At 43.8% G+C, this 15,384-nt stretch overlaps 2 long non-coding RNA genes across 2 annotated transcripts in view; one reads left to right on the forward strand and one right to left on the reverse strand.

Annotated features, from left to right (window-relative positions):
• The first annotated feature begins 6,283 nt into the window (after positions 1 to 6,283).
• LOC141277454 (uncharacterized) overlaps positions 6,284 to 15,384 on the forward strand; it is a 326,561-nt gene continuing 317,460 nt past the window's right edge. The window contains exon 1 of the long non-coding RNA XR_012328865.1: positions 6,284 to 6,333. This is a non-coding gene — a long non-coding RNA (uncharacterized lncRNA). The remainder of the gene's footprint in view (positions 6,334 to 15,384) is intronic.
• On the reverse strand, positions 6,378 to 11,637 carry LOC141277453 (uncharacterized). The gene is made up of 3 exons (XR_012328864.1): positions 11,487 to 11,637; positions 10,645 to 10,842; positions 6,378 to 6,909 (listed from the first exon to the last, which is right to left on the reverse strand). It is a non-coding gene; the product is annotated as an uncharacterized lncRNA (long non-coding RNA).

Here is a 15,384-nt window from a genome sequence, read left to right on the forward strand (position 1 = left end):
GAGATGATGGAAAATTATGGTTCTGAGAATGGCTCATTGAGATAGAGTAATGGTGAAATACATTTAAGGAGAGGAATTTACAGAAGCATACAACAGAGCACTGGATAGGCCATTAATGTGACCTGGACACACATTCAGAACATTAGGATCACAGTGAGTGATCTGGAAGTTGGTGGATGTTGACTATGAGGATGGGAAGGAAGTGCATTTATTGATGTACTGGGCACTGTCCTGGGCCCTAGAATATGAGGTCCAGGAAAGCTACATGCTAGTACTAAACAAGTCAACAAATAAATAACATACTTTAAGGTAGTGACAACTGTTATCAAAATGAAGCAAGGTAATGGAATTTAGAAGGACTGAATGAGGGACACACCAGAAAAGGAACGTCTCCCTAGGGAGGTGGCATGTGAGCTGAGACATGAGAAGACAGCCATGCTAAAAGCTGGGGAAAAGTATTTTTGGAGGAGGTAAAAATGTGTGTAAAATCCCTGAGACAGGAAAGAATTTGTTGTGTTTAAGAACGAAGATGGCCAGCATGGCTGAAATGTAATGAATGAGGCAGAAACTGATAGCAGGTAAGGCTCGAAAAGAAGCAAGGGTCAGACGTTTGGGGGCATGATTATCCATAATAAATAATTTAAATGTCATTCTAGGTTCAACTGGGACTCATTAATGGCTTTCAGCGGATGGGATGGAGCGATTATTAAATAGAAGTGAAATTCAAATAGAAGTGAAAAGTCATATTCTCCAAATGATAGGTAATAGCCAAGAAAGTGCTGCACCTTCTACTGGTCACAAGATATTGAGGGAGAGTAAAGGGAGAGAAGTGGGGAGACACGGGAAAATTAGGAGTCAGTATCTGTTTCCCATAACTTTATTGGATGTAGAGTGTCAAAAAATCAGTAACAATCAAGCCTTTATTCATGTATCTCAACAGTGCAAGCAGAGCCAGAAAGAGGCGTTGGCCCTCTTGTGTTCCATTTTCTCCCCAGAACGGCAAGGGGCAAGGGTCAGGTGGAAGGTAAGGGAAATCATCTCATTGTTGAGAAGCCCCAAACAGAAGGCTCTTGTCTCTGTATGGACCCATGAGCTGGGGGGGAGGCCAGGAGTAGAAAGGTACAGAGTCAAAGTGGAAAAAAGTGTCTCAGCCCAGGCCCCCTGGGAAATTGGCCTCTGAGTGGAGGTACCCGGGTTAGGCAGGCAGATATGCATATGGGCAAGGCTGGGCCAGGCCCAGATATTTGAGTCCTTGTGTGCAAATCTCTCCAGGAAACTACGGTGCATTGACTGCACCAAGTCTGGATTGGGGAGGGCAGTTTCTCTCTGTGAGGCCTGACAGGCAAAGCCTCATTGGGCCTAAAAGATCACAACACAAAAGATTTCGGCCTGGAGCCACACTCCTCAGAGAGAAATCTATTTTTCAGTTAAGATGGAAAAACACATCTGAGATATGAGAGTGAGAAACAAAGAAGGAAATATTTAATGATAAGTTTGTATGATAGCATCTCTGAAATGTACCCTTCTGGGGGAGAAGAGAAAGCTGTTTGTGTTAAGCCCAAGGGTCCTCTGGATGTGGGACTCAGACTTTCTGTGACAGCTCCACTAAATGTCCAGCTTCTGAGGAAGGGACTTCTTCATCTTTGGTTCCCTGGCATGAGCCCAGTTCATGACAAATGCTCAATTCACAAGAGAAGAAGCAATGAGTTATGACTTTGGCCTCTGTAATATTGAGGATGGCTTTGGCCTCTGTAATATTTCTCCACAGGGTGGTCTTTAAAGTGAAATTAACAGGGTCACAAACTCAAATGCCTTCAAGAACCAGGCAGGCAGGTAAGCTATGTGTAAGTCAGCCAAGTATAAGACATGGGAACACAGGTAGAGTGGTGAACAGTAGCATCTATCACCTGCCTAAAAGGCATTTAAATTCAATGGAAACAACACCAGAAACAATACTATGTGAACAGAAGACCATTCTGCTTACCTTTTCAGTCTGGAGGCTGCCACTGTAGAACTCATTACCCTAAAAATTAATCTCTAAGATCAGCAGAAAAATAAAGACTTGTTGAAATCCCAAGGTATCCTAAACTTTTCCTCTACTCATTAATTTCTCATTCATTCGCTCATTTATTCATTCAACAGCTATTTTTTGAGTGTCTACCTTGTATTATTCTAAGTGCTGGAGATACCACCACACAGAACAGATGAAAATTGGTGCCTTCACAGAGGTTACATTCTAGAGAGGTGAGACAGACAATTAACAAAATAAATAATATGAGGTGAGAAGATGATGGATGATACTGAACATCAGATAAGAAGAATGGAGGAAAATACAACACAGAAAGATAGACGGGGATTGCGGGGGAGGTAAGACAGGAAGAGGTTTCCATCTTAAATAGAATTGCTGGAGAAGACCTCACTGAGAAGGTGACAGAGAGAAAAGGCCAGAGGCGAGGGAGCAAGCTATGAGACCTGCAGGAAAAAGGGTATGCGGCTGAAGAAACGGCAAGGGTACAGCGTTTGAAGATGGAAGAGTGAGGGGCATGTCTGAGCAGCAGGAAGAAGGCCAGTGTGACGAAAGCTGAGTGAGGGAGGGAAGGAGGGCTAGGAGATAAAGTTAGAGAGGTGGGGGGCACCAGCTCAGGTGTGGCTTCCCGGATTCTTGCAAGTACCTTGGCTTGTGAGCAAAGAGAATCAGGAAGCTGATGAAGGGTTTTGAGCCGAAAGCGATGAAGAGATCTGACCTATGTTTTAACAGGATGATTCTGATTGTAGATAATAGATAATAGATGGATGGGGACCAAATGAGTAGCAGAGAGACCAATGAAGAAGCTATTAAAATAATCCAAGAAAGAGATGATGGTGGTTTGGATTGTGGTACAGGTGATATAGGAACTAGTCAGATTTGGGACATATATTAGGGCTACAGCTGATGAGATTTACTAATAGACTGGATGTGGAGTGTAAGAAAAAGAGGGGAGTAAGGGCAAGGCTCATTTTTTTTGAGCAGTTTTGCTGTTTGGCACTAACCAAGATGGGGAAGATCTAGAAGGAGCGTATTTGGGAAGGAAGGCAGATAACGTGTACAGGTTAGTGCAATTTAAGTTTGAGCATACACTCAGCCCTCTGTTATGGATGCGTCTGTACTTGGAACTTTAGCCAGCCGGTAGCAGCCAAAAGCCAAGAGACAATGTCATTCCCTGTGTCTTATGTCATCAAAGGACCCAGGCATCTGCCCATCAGTGGAGTAACTTAAAGTTTACCCTATCCCAACTGCTTCTCCATGGCCGATGGAAAGGCTAACTGTTGTCAAGCAGATCTGATATTTTTTTAGAATGTGTTTCTTATTAAGTAAGAACCTACAACATGCTTACTTTTTCCCTATACATAAGGTAATTTTGTCCTCTATAATGTTCGTATGTACTGCACATAGAAGGGAATGTACGGTAGCTTCTGTTGCTACATCTACCCCAAATCTCCACACCCCACTTACACAAAAAGTGAGCAACTATATTAGCTGACATATGCGACATTCAAGGACATAGGTGATGCTCTGGTAGTTGCAGGCACAGAAACAACATCTGCAAGGTTAAGGATAAATAATACTATTTTAATTTTTGCTTTTCAGAATATTACTGCTCTCTGGATGGCAGAGAGTGTGCTGAAGTGAAAAGCACCCTGGACAAGATGTCTAGAGATCTGGATTCTGGTGCTGACTGTGTGATATTGCACAAAGCATTTCTCATTGGGCCACATGTGCAAAAGGGGAGGGAGAAAAAAGAACTAGATGACTTCTAAGATTCTTCAGCCTGAATAGTATGAGAATAGGCTAGAGTTTGACTACTCCTAAAGGTAACCTATGCATTTCAATAAGGGACTCACGGGGCTCAAAACCACCATGCATGTTGGAGAAAGCATTGGACAATTTTGTTGCCAACATAGGAAACACTTTAGAAACTAGGTATCCTTTTTTTGCTTTCCTTGGATTAAATCACAGAAGTTTGCCCTTAATTCACTTATTGCTGTGACTGGTTGGCCTTATGTTTCTCTTGGATGCTTGCTCTTGGTCAAGACGAAGTGGTTGTCCTGGCAAGCAGCCAGGTCCAGATGTTTCTCGGTCCACAACAGTGCCCTTGTTACCTGTCTGCAGTAATCTGCTTGCTTACTTCTTCTCAAAACCCAAAGTCAAACAAACAAAACCAAATCCTGTTTTCAGGAACGAATTCGATGAATGCATTCACCACTAAGTGTCACTGTGGTCACTGAACAAACAAACAAGCAAATAAAACTAGGCAGGGATAAGAACCAAAAAAGCCATGACTACCTCCTGGTTGCATTTGGAAGTCAACCGCCCCCATTGCAGAGAATAGGTCTGGGCTGTGGCTGAGGAACACTGGGATGGCAAATGGGATAGTAAAAATGTTTAGGAGACTGTACTATCTTGCCTCAATTTACAAAACAATAATGCCTTATGTCATACTTTGTATGTTTCCAAACTATGATATTTATATTCTTTCACTTAATAGCCCCCAGAAACTGTGCTAAAGGGGATAGTAGCCCTCTTTTAGAGATGAAGAAACTGAAGCCATGAAGTTCAACCTATGAGTACTCAGTTTCATTATGGTATATGAGGCAATCTGTGCTAATAGACCCTTAAATCCAAGTAGCGTAATATATAAAACTTTCACATTCACACAGAGTTCAACGTATATGTTTGCAATCCGGGAGAGGCATTCCACGGGGCCATTCAGGGACCCAGCATCCTTCCACCTGACCCTTCTCTAGACGATCTTCACAGTGTCTTCTTCATTCTGCAGATAGGGGAAGAGCAAGTTCATTTTTATGAGCTAAGCATGCAAATGGAAAATATGACTTCCACTCACATTCCATGATTCCATGGGCCAGCACTCAGTAGTATGGCCGCTTTTAACAGCAAAGGAGGCTGGCAAATGTAGCCTAGCTTGTGGCCAGGAGGGAAATGAGACCAGTTTTGGCGAGCACACGGCAGTCACTGCCACAGTCAGTAACAGAACACAGGATGTGCCGTCACAGGGTGCTCTTTCCATTGGACTAGTCACTCTTGACCGCAGTCGCTCCTTGCCCCAATTTTAGATTTAGTTTGTTCAATTCCTCAGCATAGGGAACATCCCTAGAAGAGAGGGCATATTCATAAATTCCATTCATTTCACCATCCACCAAGTCATTCTAAAAGTCACAGCTTCTCTCAGGAGGATTTCAGAAGCAGCCAGAAAACAGAGAAGCAAAATTAGCTTTGACAACATCTGGGAATTTGAGTTCCGATGGGGACACCTCAATGCCGTAAGTTTGTCATTGCTCTGTTAAGTTTTGTGATCATAATTTAATACAAATTCTAGCAAGGTGTTTTGCCCAGTTCTGTGATTTTGTAGATAGGAGCTCTAGTAGGTGAAAGGGAAAAAAGTGCCCCCCCTTTGCTATTTTAGTCCCAGTACCCACTTTGCTTCCAGGGAAGTGCAGGGAACCCACAAAGGGAGCCCCAGAGCAACTGGGTAACTGCATTTCTCGCTTTCCCTGGGTTTCTGTGTTCCCTGCGCTCCTCCCAAACTGGAGTGTTTCCTCCCTGTGGTCGCTCATCTGCTTTCCAATTTCAGGTCTCATGCAGGTGTGTGTAATCTTACCCAAGGCTTTCTCTAAACAGAACTTTCTCCTCATTTGTGACTTGGCCAACTTTGTCTTTCCTTTTCACTGACTTTTAAGAGCTCTGGGACTCAAAGAATGAAAGTAGGGTATTCAGATGAGAAGCAGGGTAGCAAGCCACAGGAGGAAAGTTCACATATATATTTTAGGCATTTTTCAGGAGGAACCAACTTGTCTTTACCATAGGTGAGGACCCTTTCAATTTTCACTCGCCTTGGGCAGCTGGGCAAGTGATTATCTGCAAAGTCAGATAAGATTTAAGGAATTCGGCCTTTTCTTTTATTGGCTGCAGAGCCCTGAGTCCTGCTCTGGCATTAATAGTCTGTTATAAAAGTAAAGGAGGAGAGAACGTTCCCGCCTCCGTCATACGGTGCAAAGCAAGGGAAGTCTCCATAAGCTCCTGGGACTCTGCTTTTTATGGGGTCTGTCAGGCTGGGTTTTTTTTTTTTTTTTTTTTTTTTTGCGGTACGCGGGCCTCTCACTATTGTGACCTCTCCCGTTGCGGAGCACAGGCTCCAGACGCGCAGGCTCAGCGGCCATGGCTCACGGGCCCAGCCGCTCCGCGGCATGTGGGATCTTCCCGGACCGGGGCATGACGGCAGGAGAACTCTCAACCACTGCGCCACCAAGGAAGCCCGGAATTAGAAATATTTTAAGGTAAGTTATTATTTCCTAATTTCCAGAGGATTCAGTCTCAATCGAAATGATGATTTTCTCTTATTTGCTTCAACTCTGTATTGAAAAAAATCATGCCTTCCCCAGGAGATTCATTACCGTATGAAAGAGTTGGGGCAGAGGGAAGAGTCAGAGTAGGATAAAGATGTTCCAAAATATGAAGGTCTCTGGAACAGGCCTTTTTATGTTGTCTCATGGTGTGATGAGTGTAGGAGCTCCAAAGTGATCAGACAGTAAATTTAGAGCCAATAAAAAGGAGACAGTTCACAGGGCATGTATCTTGCTTGCAGGAATCGCTGGCACGGAAGGTCAAGGAATTAAATACTGGAGTTGGATTTATATTAGAGCTGACTGTTTTTATGGCCAGTACAACATTTATTGGTATGCTAAGATAAAGTTAAGTCTGCGCTTCGTGGTGGGGAAGCAAAGATTACCTCTTGAGAGTTCGGGAGGCGTCTTTCCCAGAACCCCTCCGCATACACACCTGGGCAGTCACTTAGTTTTCACTCCTCGCTGGGAGTTATTAGAAGTTCAGAGAGTATTCGATGAACCTATGGGCTTTAAAGAAAAGGTGAGTGTCACTCTGAAGCTGTCACATTTTCTGGGGTGCCTTGCCCAAGCATTTTTCATCTTTAAACAATTTCTCTCAAGGCAGAACTTAAGCTTTAGTTCTGTACCTACATCTTTGCATAGTCAACGGCCAATATCTCAAATTCTCTAGCTCCTATTTTCTTCTTTAAAAATGAGGTGTCGTACATTTTAGGGGTGGATGGGCGGTTGGATTAGGCTAAGGCTTATAATCTGTTGTTCTTGAAGTATATCCTCCAATCCAGGGCTCAACAATTCATGACCATTTTAGAGGGTAGTGCTGGTACCATGTCATGTTGACAATTAGCCACACTGATAATTCAGTGTTTGGGGAAGGCACAAGCAATTTATGCTTTGGATTTTCACAGAGACATAAAAAGGTCTCACCACATGGTTGATTACTGGTTATTTTGAGCCTAGTGTTTCACAGCTTGAGTTAACTGGATTAGAAATGGTTGAAAGGTGAAGGCTAAAGAGGAGAAGGGTAGCCATTAGTGAGTAGATTCATGTCATGGAAAAGATAACTAGCGTTCACATCCTGGCTTTGCCACTTAGTCTCCATGTGTCTTTGGCCAGTGATTCCTGTTTTGATCTCAGCATCTTTCTTTATGAAGTGGGGGTATTAAACATTAACTTGGACTGCTGTGTAAAGAATAGGTTTAATGCATGGTACTCAGTGGGGACTGTTTTGTCCCTCAGGGAGGATTTGATGATGTTTGGACACGTTTTTTGCGGTCACTACGGTGGATGAGGTGGGTAGATGCTACTGGCATCTAACGGGTTGACACTGGCACAAGCCAGGGATGCTACTAAACATCCTACAATGCTCAGGGGAGCCTCCCATCCAACACCCACAAAGAATTATCTAGACCAAGATGTCACTAGTGCTGAGTTGGAGAAACTGTGGACCTAATTTATGTAAAGCAACTAGAATCATACTCAGCAGAAATGAAGACTGGTAACTGTAATATCCTGAATTGTGTCCCCTCAAATGTATATGTTGAAGCCCGAGGCCCCAGTATCTCAGATATAACTGTATTTGGAGAGAAGGTGTTTAAAGTGGTGATTAAGTTAAAAGGAGGTCTTTAGAGTGAACCTTAATACAATACGACTGGAGATTAGGACACAGACAGACACCAGGGGCACTTGCTCACAAAGATCACGTGAGGACACAGTGAGAAGGTGACCATCTGCAAGCCGTGGAGAGGGGCCTCGGAAGAACCAAACCTACTGACACCTAGATCTTGGACTTCTAGCCTCCAGAACTGTGGAAAAATAAAGTTCTCTGGTTTCAGCCACACGATCTGTGATGTTTTGTTATGGTAGCCCTAGCAGACTAATACAGTAACAGCTATTATTATCCTTATTATTAAAAAGTAAGCATTTGATTTGGAAAAAAATTACCACAAAACTCAGAACTAGAATACCAACTCTGTATTGCTATTTTAATGGATTGTAGCCACTTTAGAAAAACAGTAACTTAAGATGGTTAAAGCAAATTAAAAAATGGAAACGCTTAGTTTACAGATGTGGCAAAGTGCAGTATTAGCAGGACTCACAGCAGTAAGACTTTACCCAAACAGGGTTTACACAGGTAATCCTCTCTGAGTACTTATTTATATTTTTTGAGCCCGAACTGACCAGGATCTGATGCCATGAACCTCACAGGTGTCTGCTGCTGTCACAGACTCCCGAGTGGGTTCTGCACAGGGCACAGAGCCAGCAAATGAATATTCTTATGAAAAGCTGATTTTCTGGTCCCGAGCGCTCTGTGGAACCCTAGTCCTGATCCAAATCTGGGCATCTGCTGGGCATGAAGATTCTTTGTGCCTTGCTATGCTCTTCATGGTCTTGTCCCCCAGCTCACACCTTCATTTGGAATGCTAAGTTCTTACTGCTCTGATGATAAAAGCCAGAAAAGGCATGGAGGCTAGAGTGTTTTTCCTGAAGACTAGAGCAGAAGTTGCCTGACCCATGTTTCCCTAAACATCCCCTTCAGGCCTTCTCGTGACTTGTTCCTTCCAAAGGGAAGTTGATCTCAGACATCAGGCAGAAGCGGGGAGGATGTCACTAACAATTAGTGAACATTAGGTGATGGTTTTATGAGGACGAAGCATGGCTGCTGTCACCATGTGCTTTTATTCCATTAGAAGGAAGTGGTAATTATGTGAATGCACAGTTCAAGAGGAGAACATAAAACATGTACCAGTCTCACTTCCATTTTGCTGGAGACAGTGAGTAGAGATCATTTAGGGCAGTACAAAGGCTAACCATACGGCAATCTACGAGAATTAAAAAAGGCATCCCTTTTGGTAGGTACGTGGAACACTCATATTCTTATAAAAACCTGCCTCTGAAAAGTTTGGAAAAGATTGCTTTTGATTCTGATAGGCAGAGCCAGGCTGGCTGAATTTCAGTCCTAGAAGTCCCCTCCTCCAGGTGTCCTAGTGCCATTCAGACCCTTTGCTGCAGTGCTTGAACCTGGACAAACGTCTCCACGAGCAACAAAATGCAAAGAAACTAGGAGGACTAAAAATAATTGCGTGCATGCACAGTTGGGGCAAATTCTGGACAACAAGATAAGAAACGACCAAAAAAACCTCAACTGCCACTTCTGAAGAGCTGGGAACAAAAACAGGGTGTCGGGAGCAAAAGTAGGTACTACACGTGCCCCCTGCACACACCACCACCAAAGGGGTGGGCAAACCATCTAAGCAGCCCACTGGTTGGGGACCCCTGGTATAGATGACTATCTAGGTTTTACTTAAGAAGACTAAAATGTTTATTTCAGTCTTTACCAAATCCAGCAACTCTCAAATTTTCTTTTCATGAGAGAGCACTGGAATAAATTGTATAGTTGCAGTAATACAGTTAAATGAACTTTTGAAAAGAGATGAAGGAACAAAGATGCTAAAATTTGATAACAGAATTTAACAGAATTTGTTAACTGTGAAAATAGAAAAACAGGTCACATAGCAATACAAAAATTAAAGATTTGAGGTTACCCAAGTCCTGGTCCAAGACTGAGCTGGTCCGCTTATTATTTATGATCTTGGACAAGCTACTTAGTCTCTCTAAATCTTATTTTTTTCAACTCTAAAATGCAAAGATGATATTTAACTTACTGAGTTCTCGTAATAATTGGTGAGAATGTATGTAAGCTACCTCGCGTGTCGTATGTAGTACTGAGCAGTGAGGTAGCTTGAAAAAATGCCCCTCTTTGAATCCACAGCATTTGGGAGGTAACTTCGCTGTGGTACTGTCAAACCATAAGTCTAATTCGCCACGTGGTGAATTGAGACTCTGCCTGTGATTTGCTTTGGGTTAACAGTTATTACACCAGTTTTGAATCAAGGCCCCTGCTTGCTTTCTTGGACTCTTGTAACCACATGTAAACATGCCAGTGCTAGCCTTCTCGAAGGAGACAGAAACATAGCCCAGTCACGGTCATCACTCCATCCAAAAGCCAGACAACCCTAGCAGCAGCACAGCTTAGCTAACATGCATTTGACTGCAGAGGGAGGCCAGCCAAGGCCAGAGAAAACAGGAGATGAAACGGCTTACATTTCCAACCCACAGGATTGTGAACCAAAAAATGCGTGTTGTTTTAATCCACTGTGTTTTGGGATGATCTATCAGGCGGCAACAATGAACTGATACAAAGCAGTATTTTTATTAGAGTGTTTAAATGATCAAGGACATTACCTTAAGTTAAAACAACTCCAGACATCGTAATTTTCTCACGCACAAAAAGGAGATCAGGGCTTCCCTGGTGGCGCAGTGGTTGGGAGTCCGCTTGCCGATGCGGGGGACGCGGGTTCGTGCCCCAGTCTAGGAGGATCCCGCGTGCCGCGGAGCGGCTGGGCCCGTGGGCCATGGCCGCTGGGCATGGGCGTCCGGAGCCTGTGATCGGCAACGGGAGGGGCCGCGGCGGCAGTGAGAGGCACGCGTACCGCAAAAAAAAAAAAAAAAGGAAGGAGATCAGCAGAATTTTCTTTTTCAGAGTATAGAAGCATCTTTACACAAAATTTTAATTTGTCTCTGAAAGTATTATTTTTGTCCAAAATGTCAGGAGGTAGCAGCAATAAACAACTACAGCAGAGAGCAGGTATAAATGATAGCCAATAGACTGGTCATACACGGCTATTTCTTGCAAAGTCTTTTAAAAAAATGTTAACAAGGATTTGAAAGAGCAGAGGAATTATTGGAGAATGATTTGATGATACTTTGCAGATATTAATTACTCATATTCACTCTAACATACACACCCCACCCACACACTGAAAACACCCCCTCACACCCCCCACACACACTGAAAACACACACCACACCACACCCCCCCCACACACACTGAAAACACACACCACACACACACCACACACAGAATCACTCCCCGTCACAGCTTTTCCAAGGGCAGTTGGTAGATTACAGTCCTCTTTACCCTTCTCCAGAAAACAGTATCAGCCCCAGGCCACCCATTGTCCCCAAATGTTTTCTGTTTAGTCCTAGTGTCAGAAACAAGTCCATTTATCCTACCCGACACTGACCTCTGCATCTTCAGATGAGATCTGACAGAGTACAGCTTGGCCCCTGCCTCAGACTGAGACTCTAGAAGGAAGCTGTGCTGGGCCTCCATGCCAGATGTCTGCCTAATGGGCAAACGGGGTCTGGTTTGCAAACAGAGACGGAGACTCTTGAAAGCAGTTTGCTTTGGCCCTCGCTGGGAAACCAGAGTCCAGACATCGCAGAGGATGGAAAAATCAGGTCACATGTGATGAGAACTTGAATAGAAGCAACTGTTGCTTTTTTTAATCTGTGTTTATAGATTTTTTTCTCTGTAGAAATAGCTTTCAAGAGCAGCAGGCATGAGAAAGTTTGGCAGACGAGAAAGTTTCTTATTTCTTTTCAGCAAATTCTTCTTGGATATATCTTTGGCTGAAGCCCGGACCAAAGGCACCTATCAGTTTCACCTGAGGTTTTGATAAAAAAATTGAGTTACGAAAGAGAGTTAGGGATTGCAGATCATCTCAAAGTCAAATCCAAGTAATCCACATAGGGAGATCAAAGAGAATGGTTGCCCAATTATTCTACATAGTCATGAAGATTTCACGAAAAAATTAAATTATATTTACTTTGAGGGGGCAGAATATAAAAGATCAGAGAATTAAAGCATCTTAGATATTCAGTATGCCTTAAAGAGCCCAGCATTTTACAGATTAAGAAACTGAGGTCCAAATACCTGAAGCTGCCTAGCAAGTACTTTCCCCAGAAAAGCAGGTCAGTTTAGAGATCTGGGGTTGTACAAAGTTAATTGTGTAAACTGGAACATGGCATATTCATGTCTCAATATTTTCTTAGAGAAATTGGCAAATGCAATTTGTGAGTTGTAGAAACAGCATCTCAAATTTTCTGCCCTCACCCACTTTTCATTTCTAGCGACAACACCTGAATATTCTGAACATTCAATATCTAATTCTAAATTAACTAATAACCTAGTTACTGCAGAAACCAACCCTTCAACCCATAAAGTAAATTCTACCTGTGTGTGTGTCCGTGTGTCTCAGTAGTCACTGCCCTCAGGCTCCAGCATCGAAATTCTTCAGTTATTAGAGAGATTAACTCATCTACGACTTCCAACATTATCATTTCCTTCAAAGCTACACGAAGCTAGGCATGACCGTTTTCTTCTAAGCCCACAGAATGAGCACAGAATGGCTGCTGTTTAGGATTTTTCCAGAACTGATCCTCCCAGCGGTCTGCAAGATCCTGTGTGATCTTGTCTTTGCCAGCATCTCCAACCTTACTCTTTGCCAGGAACTCAGCACCTCCGGTCTTATTTCAGTTTCTGGGGTCCAGCAAGGTCAAGACTCAAGGCCTTTGCACTTGCCATTCCTGCAACCTAGAAAGCTCTTCCCCACCTGTGTTAGGAGACTGGCTTCTTCTCATTCTTCAGGTGTCGGCTTGTAGATCTCCTCCTCAGAGTGGCTTTCTCAGACAGCCCGATCTAAGTCTTCCCTGCCTAATATTTCTACCATAGCAATCTGTTATGTTACCGTTTAGCCCTAAAACAGTGGGTTCTCAAGTGGGAGTGATCTTGCCCTCCAGAACACACTTGGCGATATCTGGAGACATTTTTGGTTGGGAGGGGAGGGCTGGCTGCCGGCATCTAGTGCAGAGAGGCGAGGGATGCTGCTAAACATCCTGCAATGCACAGAAAAGCCCCACAGCAAAGCATCAACATCAGTATCAGGAGCGCCAGTGATGAGAAACCCTGGCTGTGGAGGAGGTCGTTGACCGGACGTGACCGCGGGTTGACCTGCGAGCTGGATCCGGGCAATCGGAGGTTGCTCGGCCACGCCCCATCCTGGAAATGTACCATCTGCCCACCGTTCCCACAGTGGGAGCCATTTTTAAGGAGGCAGCCTTGAGAGAGCAGCGTGCTGGAGAGCCCACCTGGATGGTGTACATGACTGAACCCTGTTAAAGCCTCTATAAAAACTTAAGATTCTGGCCGGAGGGTGCTGAGGTCCGCTGTCTGGCGGTACCAAGACAAGCCTCGTATGTAAGTTCCCTTGCTTATTAAACCTGCTGCCCAGCAGTGTGAGTGGCTGCCTCTTTCTTCGGTCTCTCCCTGCCCTCTGGTTACGGGGACCAATTTCAGATTTCACTGGGGAAACCCTAGGAGGTTGGGGAGCAACAGTTTGCGAGCCAGCCAGGAGACCGAAGAAATGGGCTTTGGGAAAGAGGCATCCATGGCGGGAAATCCCGGGTTGGCCATGACCTCTGTGTGGGCAGGGGTGGCCCGTTTGTGAGATGTTTGTGGTCCAACATGTGACTTTGTGGACGCCCTGAGAACGTCAGCTGCTTGGATGCGCTTGGTTGAGGAATGGTGCGTAGTGCACTGTGACACAGAGGGGGACATGGCAGGTAGTTAATAAGTATTTGATGCAGGAAAATATAACACAGCCACATTTAAGTACAATGGCTAACAGCCTTTCTAGGCAAAAATGGGAAAAAGCCATAGAGAAAAGATACATTGTAAATTTAGCGGGAGACAGTATTGTATGCGGCATTAGTGAAACGATTCTTCTCAGTAAAATCAAGAGGTTTCGGGCTTCCCTGGTGGCGCAGTGGTTGAGAGTCCGCCTGCCGATTCAGCGGACACAGGTTCGTGCCCCGGTCAGGGAAGATCCCACATGCCGTGCAGCGGCTGGGCCCGTGAGCCATGGCCGCAGAGCCTGCGCGTCCGGAGCCTGTGCTCCGCAACAAGAGAGGCCACAGCAGTGAGACGCCTGCGTACCGCCAAAAAAAAAAAAAAAAAAAATCAAGAGGTTTTTTCAGGATTTGATACGTAATCTGTTCTGGGTCAGGAGAAGACCTGTGAAAAAAAATACTGGTTCAAGGGATAGATTAGCCAAGGTGGCTCAGCCCCTGGCGCCAAAGTACCTGGAGTGATCACTAAAGCCAAAAAAGGAACTACAGCGTGATTGCTTGCAGTTGTAGCATTTTTTTGGGAATATGCACCCTGGTAAATGTATACATATTTATTCATAAATTATATGCATATGCATATAATATTGGCATTAGCGTACATCATAAGGAACCTAATTCACTTAGGCTAGAATTCCTTAGGAAGCACAGCTAATGACATCCATTGATAGTGGATATAAATCCATATTTTAAAGGCTTTTCTTAGTAATTTCTAAAAACTCTGGTAACTTCTTGGGAGCCCTCATTACATTGCCATTTTTTTCCCCTTGTAAAATTTACAAAGAAAATATGCAGGAAAGGTAGATCGTCAACTCCACCAATTTTTGTTTTTCCCTTGTACTTGCATTATGGTCTTTAGTCAGCAGTGTTTTTATTCGGGAATATATTAAGCCAGTTGTATATTTTTAAGGGTTAATTTAGTTAAAACTACACAATACATTGCATAAATCCATATGCATAAATTAAGTGGGCAAATGTAAACTGCACAGTATTGCGACACTCTAAAAACAAAGGGGATGCCACTGTTGAACCATCTGCGTGGCAGGTTCCTCTTTCTTCTGGGCACTTCGTACACCATGTGAGCCCATGAAAGCAGGAAAAAAGTGAGAATGAGCTCATGTGATTCTATACATAATTTTTTTCCTTTCCCTGAATAAAAAATATTAAGGAAAGTTCTAATGTTTTTTCCCATATTCCAGGGAATCATCTTACACAATGAACAAGGCGTACATGCCTCTCTTTGGGTGTCATTTACTTAAGAGGACAAGAAAGATGACCACTGTGTCCTTTGACCAAGTGTGGAGCAGACCCCAGAGAAAGCGCAGCCCTGGGTTCATGTGGAATGCCTTATCCCATCTACTTTCAGCTCTGGGTAAGGAAACTGATCTGTTTCTTTCTGAGACTGGAAACTGGTCCCAAAGGAGCTCAATTAATACTCCTTATATGAATGAAAAC

The sequence above is a fragment of the Tursiops truncatus genome, chromosome 21 (assembly GCF_011762595.2).
Source record: "Tursiops truncatus isolate mTurTru1 chromosome 21, mTurTru1.mat.Y, whole genome shotgun sequence".
Classification (NCBI taxonomy): domain Eukaryota; kingdom Metazoa; phylum Chordata; class Mammalia; order Artiodactyla; family Delphinidae; genus Tursiops; species Tursiops truncatus.